Source organism: Orcinus orca, unplaced genomic scaffold, assembly GCF_937001465.1.
Source record: "Orcinus orca unplaced genomic scaffold, mOrcOrc1.1 scaffold_23, whole genome shotgun sequence".
In the NCBI taxonomy this organism is placed as follows: Eukaryota; Metazoa; Chordata; class Mammalia; order Artiodactyla; family Delphinidae; genus Orcinus; species Orcinus orca.
Genome location: NW_026043884.1, coordinates 1571067 through 1587250, shown reverse-complemented (window position 1 = coordinate 1587250; position 16184 = coordinate 1571067). Strand labels below are relative to the sequence as shown.

Here is a 16184-nt window from a genome sequence, read left to right as displayed (position 1 = left end):
TGAGTGATATTGCATTGTACGTAAGTACCACAACTTCTTTATACATTTTTCACTCTTTGTGATATTGAACTTGTCCCCTAAACGAGGTTCTTGTAAACAGAGCCGTCCCAAACTTTGGGGTGGCTGTGTCTTTTTGATTTTAATTTCCCTAAGCTATAGGACCATAAGTGGAAGTGCCCTAGGCTCTGTTGCTTTGTTTCTTAGTTGTTTCAGGAAACACCATATACTTCTCCCAAGTGGCTGTTGGCAATTTACATCCCGCCCATTAGCATAACAAGTCTCCCAGTTCTCCATGGCCTGTCCTGCCTTCCTGGATTTTACACTTTTTTCAGATGGCCCTTTTCACCGGCGGGAAGTGAGACTTCATTGTAGTGCAGATTTCCTTTGCAAGCTTGCTTGGTTGGCCAAAAAGGGCGTATGCGTTTTTTCATGAATATATTCAGGAAAAAAGGCATACGCCCTTTTTGGCCAAGTGCATCATTGTCCACGTTCTGCCTCTTTTCCTATGCTTTAAATGCAATTCCAGTCTACCTCCTGAAATCGGTTTCCTGCAATTCTGCCCGGCTTTCAAGTCCTCTTGGCAGACTTACTTCAGTATATTTTTGGACGATAGCTGTCATTTATAACTCTGCAGGTTTGTGAATTACAGTGCCCCTGAGCTCCTTTCTTCAACTCGCTTTCTTGTGAGCTGGCCGCAACACCGCAGGATTGCTTCAGGCCCTAATCTTGTTCTAGCACGGCATGCTGAGCCTTTGGTTAATTCCTCTTCCTGGTGGGAAATGAGAGTTAAATTTGCCCGTCCAGACACCTCCAGCTAGTCTCTCATTCTTTCTCCCTATTCCTGTTCATCTTCCGCAGAAATTGCAAACTGGGCCAAACAGGAGGTTAAAGGCACTGAGTCTCCAAGTTGGGAGAGTGTTAGTAAAGCATCTGGAATGTTGCACCCGAGTACCAGGGGACGAGAACTGAGACATATTGGAACACGTCTCCGGATCACATGGTTGATCATACTCTGGGTTCCACATGCATGCTTTAGCTGAAGGAAGAATCCCTTAAACCTGGAGAGTTGAGACCCGTGGAATGGGTACCATGCAATATGACTTCAAAGGGTCTTCATTTGCTCACCGAACCTCTCCAATCCTATCAGTCCTGCGTTTATGCCCCTGTACACACGCTTGATTCTCTTTCAGAGACATAGCAATCCATAGGTTTTAAGATACTTACTAGTCAGGTACAGTCTTACGCGTTTAATATGGGGTGTTGAGTCCATCTCGTTGAGCAAGGAGTAGCTCTTGTCTATTACATATTTGGCTTAAGGAACTTTATCTGTGCTCATTTCAATCTCTGGTTTTATGCAGCACCCCAACTCACCTTTCCCCTTAAGCAAGCATAAGTTGGTTTTCTAAATTTGAGACCCTGTTCTGTTTTGTAATTCAGTTCCTGTGTAGCCAAGTTTACATTCCGTGTATTAGTGATATCTTATGATGTTTCTTTTTCTGTGTGACTTATTTCAGTTAGAATCATCATACCTGAATCCACTCTATGCTGCTACGGGCCTGATGACATAGATGTCATTGCTGAGTGATATTGCATTGTACGTAAGTACCACAACTTCTTTATCCATCTTTCGCTTTCTGCGATATTGAACCTGTACCGTAAACGAGGTTCTTGTAAACAGAGCCGTCCCAAACTTTGGGGTGGCTGTGTCTTTTTGACTTTAATATCCCTAAGCTATAGGACCATAAGTGGAAGTGCCCTAGGCTCTGTTGCTTTGTTTTTTCGATGTTTCAGGAAATACAATACACTTCTCCCGAGTGGCTGTTGGCAATTTATATCCCGCCCATCAGCATAACAAGGCTCCCAGTTCTCCATGGCCTGTCCTGCTTTTCTGGATTTTACACATTTTTCAGATGGCCCTTTTGACCGGCGGGAAGTGAGACTTCATTGTAGTGCAGATTTCCTTTGCAAGCTTGCTTGGTTGGCCAAAAAGGGCGTATGCGTTTTTTCATGAATATATTCAGGAAAAAACGCATACGCCCTTTTTGGCCAAGTGCATCATTGTCCACGTTCTGCCTCATTTCCTATGCTTTAAATGCAATTCCAGTCTACCTCCCGATATCGGTTTCCTGCAATTCTGCCCCACTTTCAAGTCCTCTTGGTAGCCTTACTTCAGTATATTTTTGGACGATAGCTGTCATTTATAACTCTGCAGGTTTGTGAATTACAGTGTCCCTGAGCTCCTTTCTTCAACTCGCTTTCTTCTGAGCTGGCCGCAACACCGCAGGATTGCTTCAGGCCCTAATCTGGTTCCGGCACGGCACGCTGAGCCTTTGGTTAATTCCTCTTCCTGGTGGGAAATGAGAGTTAAATTTGCCCGTCCAGACAACTCCAGCTAGTCTCTCATTGGTCCTCCCTATTCCTGTTCATCTTCCGCAGAAATTGCAAACTGGGCCAAACAGGAGGTTAAAGGCACTGACTCTCCAAGTCGGCAGAGTGTTAGTAAACCGTCTGGAATGTTGCACCCGAGTACCAGGGGACGAGAACTGAGACATATTTGAACACGTCTCCTGATCACATGGTTGATCATACTCTGGGTTCCACATGCATGTTTTAGCTGAAGGAAGAATCCCTTAAACCTGGAGAGTTGAGACCCGTGGAATGGGTACCATGCAATATGACTTCAAAGGGTCTTCGTTTTCTCACCGAACCTCTCCAATCCTATCACTGCTGCGTTTATGCCCCTGTACACATGCTTGATTCTCTTTCGGAGACATAGCAATCCATAGGTTTTAAGATACTTACTAGTCAGGTAAATTCTTAGGCGTTTAATATGGGGTGTTGAGTCCATTTCGTTGAGCTTGGAGTAGCTCTTTTCTATTACATATTTGGCTTAAGGAACTTTATCTGTGCTCATTTCAATCTCTGGTTTTATGCAGCACCCTAACTCACCTTTCCCCTTAAGCAAGCATAAGTTGGTTTTCTAAATTTGAGACCCTCTTCTGTTTTGTAATCCAGTTCCTGTGTAGCCAAGTTTACATTCCGTGTATTAGTGATATCTTATGATGTTTCTTTTTCTGTGTGACTTGTTTCAGTTAGGATCATCATAGCTGAATCCACTCATTATGCTGCTATTGGCCTGATGACATAGATTTCATTGCTGAGTGATATTGCATTGTACGTAAGTACCACTACTTCTTTATCCATTTTTCACTTTCTGCGATATTGAACTTGTACCTTAAACGAGGTTCTTGTAAACAGAGCCGTCCCAAACTTTGGGGAGGCTGTGTCTTTTTTATTTTAATTTGCCTAAGCTATAAGACCATAAGTGGAATTGCCCTAGGCTCTGTTGCTTTGTTTTTTAGATGTTTCAGGAAACACCATACACTTCTCCGAGTGGCTGTTGGCAATTTACATCCGGCCCATCAGCATAACAAGGCTCCCAGTTCTCCATGGCCTGTCCTGCCTTTCTGGATTTTACACTTTTTTCAGATGGCCCTTTTGACCGGGGGGAAGTGAGACTTCATTGTAGTGCAGATTTCCTTTGCAAGCTTGCTTGGTTGGCCAAAAAGGGCTATGCGTTTTTTTCTGAATATATTCAGGAAAAAACGCATACGCCCTTTTTGGCCAAGTGCATCATTGTCGACGTTCTGCCTCTTTTCCTATGGTTTAAATGCAATTCCAGTCTACCTCCTGAAATCGGTTTCCTGCAATTGTGCCTTGCTTTCAATGCCTCTTCATAGCCTTATCTCAATATATTTTTTGAAAATAGTTGGCCTTTATAACTCTGCAGGTTTTTGAATTGCAGTGGCCCTTAGCTCCATTTTTCAGCTCTTATTTTTGTGATCTTGCCTCATAACCACAGCATTCCTTCAGGCCGTATTCTTCTTCTGGGGCACCTTGCTGTGCCTTTGGTTTATTCTTCTTACTGATGTGAAATTAGAGTGACATGTGCCCATTGAAACTGCTACAGCTAGTTTCTCACTGGTTCCCCCTATTCCCATTCATCCTCCGCACTAACTGCAGACTGTGCGATACCAGAACTTAAAGGCATTGACTCTCCATGTGGGGATATTGTTAGTAAAGCGGCTGGAATGTCGATCTGGAGCCACAGGAGAGGAAAAATGATGTGTGTTTTAGAAACCTTTCCTGATCATATGGTATACCAGTCGCTGGGTTTCCCAAGCATGGTTTAGCTGTAGGAAGATTCCCTTCAACCTGGAGTTTTGGGACCCTTGGAATGAGTAGCATGAAGTATTGCATTAAACTTTTGGCAGTTGCTCACCAAAGCTCACCAATCCTCTCAGCCCCAAGTGTGCAGCCTTATGTCTTATCCAGCTGTGGGTTTATATGTGGTCAATCCAGGTTGCATCACAGCCCCTGAGCAAATTTTGTAAGAATTTTTCTCTCTTTCATTGTTTCTGCGTTTTGTTTTTAAAATTTATTTCTATAATGGGGTTTAGCTCATTTTCACTGCTGTGTTTGTGCCGCTCTGCACACACTTGATTCCCTTATGGAGATATATCAATACATGGGTTTTAAGATTCTTATTACTCAGATATATTTCTCTGCGGTGTATCGGGTGTGTTGAGGCCAGTTCATTGAGCAAGGTGTAGATCTTGTCTAATATCTATTTGGTTTATTGAACGGTATCTGTGCTAATTTCAAACTCTGGTTTTATGCATCACCCCACCTCTCCTTTCCCCTTAAGCTGACATAAGTGTGTTTTCTAAATGTGAGACACTGTTCTGTTCTGTAATTCATTTCTTGTGCAGCCATATTTACCCTCCCTGTATAAGTGATATCTTATGATATGTTTCTTTTTCTGTTTGACTTATTTCAAGTAGTATTATCGGACCTAAATCCACTCTTTATCCTTCTACTAGCCTTATTACCTTGATTTCATGGTGAAGAGATATTCCATTGTACATAAGTACCACATCTTCTTTATCCATTGTTCTCTTTCCTGGGATATTTAAGGTGTACTGAAGTTGAGGTTCTTGTAAACAGAGTAGCCCTAAACTGTGGTGTGCTTGTGTCTTGTTGATTTTTAGACTTCCCTAGATATACTCCCATGATTGGAAGTGTCCTATGCTCTGTAGCTCTGTTTTTTAGATGATTTAGGAACCACCATACACTTCTCCAGAGTGGCTCTCGGCAGTTCACACACTGCCCATCAGCGTATAAAGGCTCCCTGTTCTCCATGGCCTGTCTTGCATTTCTGGTTTTTACAAATTTTTAGGATGGCCCTTTTGACCGGTGGGAAATGAGACTTCTTTGTTGTGCACATTTGCATTGCTTGCTTGCTTCGTTGCCCATAAGGGCGTATGCGGTTTTTCCTGGATATAATCAGGAAAAAACGCATACGCCCTTTTGGGCCAACTGCATCATTGTCGAAATTCTGCCGCTTTTCATGTGCTTTAAAGACGAGTCCAATCTATCTCTTGAAATCTGTTTCTTGCAATTCTATCTTGCATTCAGATCCTCTTCTTTGCCTTACCTCAACATATTTTTGGACGTTAGTTTTCATTTATAACTCTGCAGGTTTGTGAATTGCAGTGACCCTGAGCTCCATTTTTTAAGTTGCTCTTTTGTGAGCTGGCCTCAAACCCGCAGGATTGCTTCAGGCCCTATTTTGGCTCCGGCGAGGCGGGCTGAGCCTTTTTTCAATTCTTATTCTTAATGGGAAATTAGAGTGATATGTGCCCGTCCAAACCCCTACAACTATTCTCTCATTGGTTCCCCCTCTTCCCGTTCATCCTCCTCACAATTTGCAAAATGTGTGAAACAGAAGTTGAAATGTGCTGATTCTCCAAGTGGGGAGATTCTAAGTAACGTGGCTGGAATGGTGAACAGGAGCACCAGGAGAGGATAAATGAGCTGCATTTTAGACACATCTCCCGATCACATGGTGTACAGTCCTCTGGGTTTTCCATGCATGTTTTAGCTGTAGGAAGATCCCTTGAACCTGCAGATTGGGGACCCATTGAATGGGTACCAGGTAGTATTACTTTAAAGGGTGTGCATTTCCTCACCCAACCTCACATTTCTCTTAGTGCAAACAGTTTCCAGCCTTATGTCTCATCCTGCTGTGGGTCTAGATGTGTTCAATCCATGTTGCATCACCGTCCCTGAGGAAAAGTTGTAAGAGGTTTTCTCTGTCTCTCTGTCGTTTATTTTTTTCAATTTATTACTATATTGGTTACAGCTGATTTTCAAAGCTCTGTTTCTTGCTGCTGTACATCCACTTGATTCACGTACAGAGAGACATCAGTAAATTCTTTTTCAGATTCTTACCAGTCGTATATATTCTTTTCCGGTGACTTGAGTGTGCTGAGTGCAGTTCTTTTAGCTACCGTGTGGGCCTTGTTGATTATCAGTTTGGTATTTGGAATGGTATCTTTGCTAATTTCAACCTCCTGGATGATGCCTCACCCCTCCCCACCTTTCCCGTTTAGCAGCCTTATGCGTGTTTTCTACATATTTGACTATGTTTTTGTTTTGTAATTTATTTCATGTGTAGCCATTTTGGATTCCACCTTTAAGTGATATCTTATGATATGTGTCTTTTTCTTTTTGAATTATGTCACTTAGAATGATCATACGTAACTCCTCCGGAGTTGTTACAACTGGCCATATTTCATTGATTTCCAGGCTGAATAATATTCCACTCTACCTAAGTACCACATCTCTATCCATTTTTTCTCTCCAGAGACATTTAAGTTATATCCTAGTCGAGGATCTTTTAAACAGAGAGGGGGTAAACATTGGGGTGCCTGTGTCCTCTCGATTTTTGTTTTTCCCAAGATATACGCCCATGAGTGCAAGTGCCCTATGCTCTGTAGCTCATTTTTTAGATGCTTTAGTAAACACAATACACTTCTCCAGAATGGCCGTTGGCAATATACATTTCCACTATAAGTCTCACAGGGCTCCCTCTTCTCCTTGCCCTGTCCTGCATTTCTGTTGTTTACGCTTTATGCGGATGGCTCTTCTGACTGATGCGAAGTGATATCTTTTGTAGTATTGACTTCCAGTGCCCACCTGTTTGGTTGGCTAAAAAAGTGTATGCCCTTTTCTTGAATATATACAGAAAAAAACGCATACACCCTTTTTGGCCAACTGCAATGTTGGCAATGTTCAGCTCCTTTTCTTGTGCTTAATGGCGAGTCCTTTCTACCTCCTCAAATCCCTTTCCTGCCATTCTCCCTTGCTTACAAGTCCTTTTCTCTGACTTTCCTCAAGACATTTTTCAGTGATGGATATTTTCAACTCTGCAGTTTCGTGAATTTTACTGCCCCTGAGTTCCATTGTTCAACTTGTGTTTATGGGAACTGGCCACAAAGCAGAGGGATTTCCTCAAGCCCTATACTGTTTCCATGGGCAACCCTAGCCTTTGGTCAATTCGTCTTCCTGATTGGAAATTAGAGTGACATGTGCCTGTCTGAACACCTAGGACTTGTCTCTCATTGTTCCTCATCCTTCCGCTTCATCCTCTGGACAAATTCCAAACTGTACGCAACAGGATGTTGACAGTGCTGACATCTCCAAGTGGGGAGACTGTTAGTAAAGACGCTGGAGGGGTGAACCCGAGCACCAGGAGATGAGGAGATGAGATGCCTTTTCCAAACTCTTCCCGATCAGACGGTATACCATCCTCTGGGTGTGACAGACATGTTTTAGCAGTAGGAAGAGTCCCATTCATGTAAGGAGAACACCAGGGCTTTTTCAAAATCAGTGTCTCCCCGAAACACAAACTGGGGAATTTTTTAAGCTACGGCTACACATATGTTCATTAAGGGCCTTGGGAAGTAGGCAGAGTCCAAACTTTAGATGATTGAAGTCTTCAGGGTCAGAAGCACTCACCACCAGCTTCCCTTATGTTACACTTTAACTGTCATTGATAGATGATGTCAATAAAAATATCTATTCTTTTCCAGATTATTTCCCCTTATAGGTTATAGCAAAATGTTGAGTGTAGTTCCCTGTGCTATACAGTAGTTCCTTGTTGATGATCTATTTTATACATAGCAGTGTGTATGTGTTAATCCCAAACTGTTAATTTATCCCTCCTCCCACCTTTCTCCTTTGGTAATAATAAATTATAAGATTTTATACTTCTCAGAAATGGGGGAGCTGAAAGAGAGGTATCATTTTCAATGGAAAAGCATTTAAAACAAGATTGAAGCTTTAACCAAGATTATTAGATGTACATCCTTGGAAAGAAATCACTTCGTTTCTCTAATATTGACCTGACAAATAAGACAAACCTTTTCACTGAACTTGCTTATAATAAAGTGATGGAAATATCAAATGGAAGTGTTAGAAACATCTTATTTTACCCGAGCCTTATACACTGTTCTATGTTAACTACAGTTTGGCTCACACATCTGTTCATTGAGGTTACAATAGTCTCAATTTCTGTTACTGATCCTCCAGAGTGGACCCCAACAAGTGTCCCCCTGCCCAGTGTCATTGGGGCCAACAGATCGAGACTGAGTTTGGTTCACAAGCAAAGGAAACTTTATATTTTGATCAGAGAATGGAGAGGTGAGAGCATGCACTACCCCGTGGGCTGTGGGCTGGGCTGTTGTGTAGAGATCCTGTCAGAGTCAGTGGGAGGGAGGGGGCGGAGCTCTCGAGGGCCGGGTTGGCTGCAGCTCAGGCTCTATATCGCGGAGTCTGCACTGGGCCCCAGGGGCTGAGGTGTCGTCCCAGCCATTCTGCACTAGGAAATCTGGTCTGAAGTGCCGGGTGTGGAACCTCTGCATGCGGGACCCTAGGAGCACATGAAATTAGACAAAGCACAAAGGATAAAAACGGTTAGACTTGACTTTATTGCCCAGATTCTATTTTTATCTCCCAGGGATTTTTAATGGGCTTTGCTGGGGACAAACCCCTCCTCTGCCTTTTGCCCCGTTCCTCATTCTTGGAGTGCTGAGGGTGCAGACCCTTCTTCTGTAACTGCTGAGTGCTGAGTTGGGAGCCCTCATACCCGGGGGCGAGGGTCAGAGCTCTCCCCAGCAGCCTCCAGGTGACGTTGATTGTCCCCAGGCCCCCTGCCTCCCTGCTCGTCCACCTGAGCACCAGCATTGGAAGTGTTATAGATTCTAATGACCTTTAAGGGTCCAGGAAAGAGATGTGCAGAGACGCTGTGGGGGCCGGTTTCACCCCGCCCCACATTTGTTCGGCCACCTTAGGCTGACCGTTTCTGCCAGCCTAGATGCTCTGACCAGTAGTCTGCGCTTTCTTCAATTAGGTCCCTGAATTAACGTACAAACAGCACCAGGTGTCAGAGCCCTGCCCGCTCAACTCCCAGACAGTCCAGGGTCAGTGGTGATCAAGGACCATGATGGCCACTGAGTCAACAGCCTTTTGAAGTAAACAGAAGTCCAGCCGGTCTCATTGGCCACCATCATCACGGTGTCTGTAGGCTTTTCTTTGGTGACAGTGTGATATACGGTTCCCCCGCCAAGATTATTAGCTCCCCTCTGGGTGCAGTATGTCCTGCAAGCAGTAGTCTATTCTTTTGGGACACACTCTTGTTGTTTTATGAGAGAAACTCCAGGTCAAGTGATGTTCACATGAGTCGTCATGGTGCCCTGTTGCCCCCGGTTATCTCTCTGGATGTTGGAGTTGGAAGGCCTCCTCACTCGAGGTTGGTGTGCCCACAGAGCGAACCCTGCAACTTCAGGGCATGGTTGGTGGTTAGGATCACCACGTGGGGTCCTTTTCCCTTAGGAGTGAGGTGGCCTTTGGGGCTGCTGATTTCCAGGTTTTTAGATACCGCCAGTATCTTGGCCAGATGTGGCAGTGGGCCAAGCCCCTTGGTGACCGTAGTTTATCCTACCTGGATGGCATTCATTGCATTCTTGCATTGTTCCATTTCAAGTGGTCCCAGATTTTGCACTAATTCTCCAATGGCAATTCACTGGGAATGTAAAGGTCAAAGGGTTTAGCTAAATTAGGGAGTTCCAAGGCAAGGGTCTGAATTGACTGCTCTTTCCATTCTTGAAAGGCCACTTCTGGATTCTATTCAAAAGGATCATCATCTTTTCCTTTCAGTGTTTCATATAGAGGCCCAGCTAGTGGACTGTAGTTAGGGATCCAGAAGCAGCAAACCCTGGCCTCCCCAGGAACCCCTAAGCTGTCTTCTAGTTTTAGAAAGGGGTAAGGCTGAAAATGGTTTCTTCCCTTTCCTGGGATGGGCTTCTCCGACCTTCTGTGAGAATGAAGCCCAGGAAGGTCACCGCAGTCTGTGATATTTGAGCTTTTTCTTGGACAACTTCTATCCTTTATTGGCTTGGTAGTTCAGAGGCCTCCTTAGTAGGGCTGGCGATCAGAATGTCGTCTGTGTACTGAAGGAGGGTTTCCTTTTCCAGAGGTAGAACTTTTAGGTCTTTAGCTAAGCTTTCCCCAAAGATGGTGTGGGAATTTTTGCACCCTTGGGGCAAGACGGCCCGGAAGTATTGTTTTAGTTGTATGTTGAGTCCTGCCACTCACAAGCCAAAATTTCTTGTGACTCTGGGACTAATGGAATACAAAAGAAGGCATCATTGAAGACTAATACAGAATACCATGTCCTGGTGGTTGGTAGAATGACCAGCAGGGTGTAGGAATTAGGAGCAGCTGGAGGTATATCCTCGGTGGCTTCACTGACTGTCCTGACATCCTTTACCAGGTCCCCAGCAGCCCATGGGGCTCTCGTGGTCAGACCAATCCCAGAATATGGAGCTCACCTGGGCAGGTACCCCACCCCCACCCCAGCCCACGGGGCTCTCGTGGTCAGGCCCCTCCCAGGATACAGAGCTACCCTTGCAGGTACCGTGGCAGGGCTGGGCACACAGGAACCATGCACATAGCCCTCATTGCAGAGCACCCCCAGCACACCTGTCGCTCAGAGCTGACACAGAGCACCTCAGAGCAGGACTTGAACTAACAAACAGCAGCTGCGACAGGTCTGTGACCCTGGGCATCACTCTGTGCGGCCTCCCTCCACCTGGTCTTCCAGAGACTTCCACTGCACCCGGGGCACCAGGCCTCTGTCTCCAACCACCACCCACCCCTCCTCTCCCTGACTCCTGGGTTCCTCTCATTAGGAGAGGGTTTTCTTGAAGTTGTCTCCCACTCATGGGCCAGATAAAATGATTAGAAAACAAGCCAAAGCTGCAGCCCCTTGTCTATCCTGACTCTCAGGAGCCCACACCTGTTCCTTGGACCTGGCCGGTTCAGCAAGTTCCATTTTCTGCAGCTGTGAGCCCCTGAGGGGTGATGATTGGCTGACCTGGGCAGCCTTACCATGCCGGCCAGCCCTCCCCAGGTGTGCCTGGGTTGAGATCAATATAAATACCACTCCAGGCAGCAAGAGGCCCTGCAGCCGTGCCTGATGCCATTTTCTCTGCCCTGTCAGCAGTCTCGGGGCTGGGCTGGTGGGAGGGAGTGAGAGGCCACGGCTTTGTGGGTGGCCCAGTGTGAGTGGGGCTCTGCTGGACTTTCTGCAGCAGTTGCCAGGCTGCCACCTGCTAAAGAAGAGGATGTGTCACCTATACCTGCTGCTGGAATTTCTCCCTGGGCAGAGGTGAGGAAGGAAAAAAGCAGTGGGGGCAGGGACAGGACGGGTATCTCAGGCAGGGAAATGGAAATCTTCCAGAAGAGCACCCAGGGCCAGGACCATCCTGGCTGGCCTGCAGGCACCAAGTCGGCCGGCATGCTGTCACTCGTGTGGCTCTATGGCCCTTCCTCTAGGCTTTCAAGTCCTTGTATATATTCAGGTGTTTTACCTGGGACGGGTGGGAATAGTTCAGCAGCAACTGGCCTGGGGCTCAGCTCACGTTTACTCACAGATGCCTCAGCACGGTGCCCCAGCTTTGCAATGAGGATGCTTGTTGCGTGGGGGCTGCTGGCTGAATGGGAGACGATTCCCCACCACTGACCAACTTCAGAATTGTTTACAACTGGAGCAAGTGCCCTGATACGGTTTTCCTCTGTGGAACTGGTGGGTTCTGTGTTTTTTTTTCTCTTTTTCATTTTTGGTTCAAGGTAGATTTTATTCCTCTTTTTTGTATTTACAGATATAAGCATGGAAATAATTTATTCATATAAATACATGTATGTGAAGGGAATAATTGTTTTTTCTGTTTTATTTTTTAAATTTTATTTCTTTTTAATTTTGAATTTTATTTTATATTTTTATACAGCAGGTTCTTATTGGTTATCTATTTTATACATATAAATGTATACATGCCAATCCCAGTCTCTCAACTCCTCCCACCACCACCCCCCCAACAGCTTTCCCCCCTTGTTGTCCATACGTTTGTTGTCTACATCTGTTGCTCTATTTATGCCTTGCAAAATGGTTAACCTGTACAGTTTTTCTAGGTTCCACATATATGCATGAATATACAAGATTTGTTTTTCTCTTTCTGACTTACTTCACTCTGTATGACACTCTCTAGATCCATCGACGTCTCTACAAATGACCCAATTTCATTCCTTTTCATGGCTTAGTAATATTCCATTTTATATATGTACCACAGCTTTATGCATTCGTCTGTCTGTGGGCATTTAGGTTGCTTCCATTACCTCGATATTGTAAAGAGTGAGGCAATGAACATTGCGGTGAATGTCTCTTTTTGATTTATGGTTTTATCTGGGTATATGTCCAGAACTGGGATTGCTGTATCATATGGTAATTCTACTGTTAGTTTCTTAAGAAACTCCATATTGTTCTCCATAGTGACTGTATCAATTTATATTCCCAAAAATAGTGGAAGAGGGTTCCTTTTCTCCACACCCTTTCCAGCATTTTTTGTTTGTAGATTTTCTGATGATGCCCATTCTACCAGGTGTGAGGTGATACTTCATTGTTGAGTCCATTTTGTTGAGCAAGGGGTAGGTCTTGTCTATTACATATTTAGCTTATGGAATGGTATCTCTGCTAATTTCAAACTCTGGTGTTATGCAGCACCCCAACTCACCTTCCCACTTAAGCAAGCATAAGTTGGTTTTCTAAACATGAGACCCTGTTCTGTTTTGTAATTCAGTTCATGTGTAGCCAAGTTCGCATTCCATGTATTAGTGGTACCTTATGATGTTTCTTTTTCTGTGTGACTTTTTTCACTTAGAATCACCGTGCCTCAATCCACTCATTATGCTGGTACGGGCCTGGTGACATAGTTTTCATTGCTGAGAGGTATTCTTTTGTACGTAAGTACCGCAACTTCTTTATCCATTATTTGCTCTCTGGCATATTTAACTTGTGCTGCAGAAGAGGTTCCTGTAAACAGAGCCGTCCCAAATTTTTGGGTGGCTGTGTCTTTTTGATTTTAATTTCCCTAAGCTATAGGACCATAAGTGGAATTGACCTAGGCTCTGTTGCTTTGTTTTTTAGATGTTTCAGGAAACACCATACACTTCTCCCCAGTGGCTGTTGGCAATTTACATCCCGCCCATCAGCATAACAAGGCTCCCTGTTCTCCATGGCCTGTCCTGCCTTTCTGGATTTTACACTTTTTTCAGATGGCCCTTTTGACCGGGGGGAAGTGAGACTTCATTGTAGTGCAGATTTCCTTTGCAAGCTTGCTTGGTTGGCCAAAAAGGGCGTATGCGTTTTTTCCTGAATATATTCAGGAAAAAACGCATACGCCCTTTTTGACCAAGTGCATCATTGTGGACGTTCTGCCTCTTTTCCTATGCTTTAAATGCAATTCCAGTCTACCTCCTGAAATCGGTTTCCTGCAATTCTGCCCCGCTTTCAAGTCCTCTTGGCAGCCTTACTTCAGTATATTTTTGGACGATAGCTGTCATTTATAACTCTGCAGGTTTGTGAATTACAGTGCCCCTGAGCTCCTTTCTTCAACTCGCTTTCTTGTGAGCTGGCCGCAACACTGCAGCATTGCATCAGACCCTATTCTGGTTCCGGCACGGCACGCTGAGCCTTTGGTTAATTCCTCTTCCTGGTGGGAAATGAGAGTTAAATTTGCCCGTCCAGACACCTCCAGCTAGTCTGTCATTGGTTCTCCCTATTGCTGTTCATCTTTCGCAGAAATTGCAAACTGGGCCAAACAGGAGGTTAAAGGCACTGACGCTCCAAGTCGGGAGAGTGTTAGTAAAGAATCTGGAATGTTGCACCCGAGTACCAGGGGACGAGAACTGACACGTATTTGAACACGTGTCCCGATCACACGGTTGATCATACTCTGGGATCCACATGCATGTTTTAGCTGAAGGAAGAATCCCTTAAACCTGGAGAGTTGAGACCCGTGGAATGGGTACCATGCAATATGACTTCAAAGGGTCTTCATTTGCTCATCGAACCTCACCAATACTATCACTGCTGCGTTTATGCCCCTCTACACATGCTTGATTCCCTTTCGGAGACATACCAATCCATAGGTTTTAAGATACTTACTAGTCAGGTACATTCTTAGGTGTTTAATATGGGGTGTTGAGTCCATTTCGTTGAGCAAGGAGTAGCTCTTGTCTATTCCATATTTGGCTTAAGGAACTTTATCTGTGCTCATTTCAATCTCTGGTTTTATGCAGCACCCTAAGTCACCTTTCCCCTTAAGCAAGCATAAGTTGGTTTTCTAAATTTGAGACCCTGTTGTGTTTTGGAATTCAGTTCCAGTATAGCCAAGTTTACATTCCGTGTATTAGTGATATCTTATGATGTTTCTTTTTCTGTGTGACTTATTTCAGTTAGAATCATCATACCTAAATCCAGTCATTATGCTGCTATGAGCCTGATGACATACATTTCATTGCTGAGTGATATTGCATTGTACGTAAGTACCACAACTTCTTTATCCATTTTTCACTTTCTGCGATATTGAACTTGTACCGTAAACGAGGGTCTTGTAAACAGAGCCATCCCAAACTTTGGGGTGGCTGTGTCTTTTTGATTTTAATTTCCCTAAGCTATAGGACCATAAGTGGAAGTGCCCTAGGCTCTGTTGCTTTGTTTTTTAGATGTTTCAGGAAACACCATACACTTCTCCCGAGTGGCTGTTGGCAATTTACATCCCGCCCATCAGCATAACAAGGCTCCCAGTTCTCCATGGCCTGTCCTGCCTTTCTGGATTTTACACTTTTTTCAGATGGCCCTTTTGACCTGGGGGAAGTGAGACTTCATTGTAGTGCAGATTTCCTTTGCAAGTTTGCTTGGTTGGCCAAAAAGGGCATAGGCGTTTTTTCCTGAATATATTCAGGAAAAAACGCATAAGCCCTTTGTGGCCAAGTGCATCATTGTTGACGTTCTGCCTCTTTTCCTATGCTTTAAATGCAATTCCAGTCTACCTCCTGAAATCGGTTTCCTGCAATTCTGCCCCGCTTTCATGTCCTCTTGGCAGCCTTACTTCAGTATATTTTTGGACGATAGCTGTCATTTATAACTCTGCAGGTTTGTGAATTACAGTGCCCCTGAGCTCCTTTCTTCAACTCGCTTTCTTGTGAGCTGGCCGCAACACCGCAGGATTGCTTCAGGCCCTAATCTGGTTCCGGCACGGCACACTGAGCCTTTGGTTAATTCCTCTTCCTGTTGGGAAATGAGAGTTAAATTTGCCCGTCCAGACACCTCCAGCTAGTCTGTCATTGGTTCTCCCTATTCTTGTTCATCTTCCGCAGAAATAGCAAACTGGGCCAAACAGGAGGTTAAAGGCACTGACTCTCCAAGTCGGGAGAGTGTTAGTAAAGCGTCTGGAATGTTGCACCCGAGTACCAGGGGACGAGAACTGAGACATATTGGAACACATCTCCCGATCACACGGTTGATCATACTCTGGGTTCCACATGCATGTTTTAGCTGAAGGAAGAATCCCTTAAACCTGGAGAGTTGAGACCCGTGGAATGGGTACCATGCAATATGACGTCAAAGGGTCTTCATTTGCTCACCGAACCTCACCAATCCTATCACTGCTGCGTTTATGCCCCTGTACACACGCTTGATTCTCTTTCGGAGACACAGCAATCCATAGGTTTTAAGATATTTAAGAGTCAGGTACATTCTTAGGCATTTAATATGGGGTGTTGAGTCCATCTAGTTGAGCAAGGAGTACCTCTTGTCTATTACATATTTGGCTTAAGGAACTTTATCTGTGCTCATTTCAATCTCTGGTTTTATGCAGCACCCCACCTCACCTTTGCCCTTGAGCAAGCATTAGTTGGTTTTCTAAATTTGAGACCCTGTT

At 44.6% G+C, this 16184-nt stretch overlaps 1 long non-coding RNA gene across 3 annotated transcripts in view; it reads right to left on the bottom strand.

The window, feature by feature from the left end:
- The window catches only part of LOC125963348 (uncharacterized), a 510776-nt gene extending 494841 nt beyond the window's left edge, over positions 1–15935 (bottom strand). For all 3 annotated transcript variants that reach the window (XR_007475177.1, XR_007475176.1, XR_007475175.1), the window contains exon 1: positions 15894–15935. This is a non-coding gene — a long non-coding RNA (uncharacterized LOC125963348). The remainder of the gene's footprint in view (positions 1–15893) is intronic.
- Positions 15936–16184: the final 249 nt, after the last annotated feature.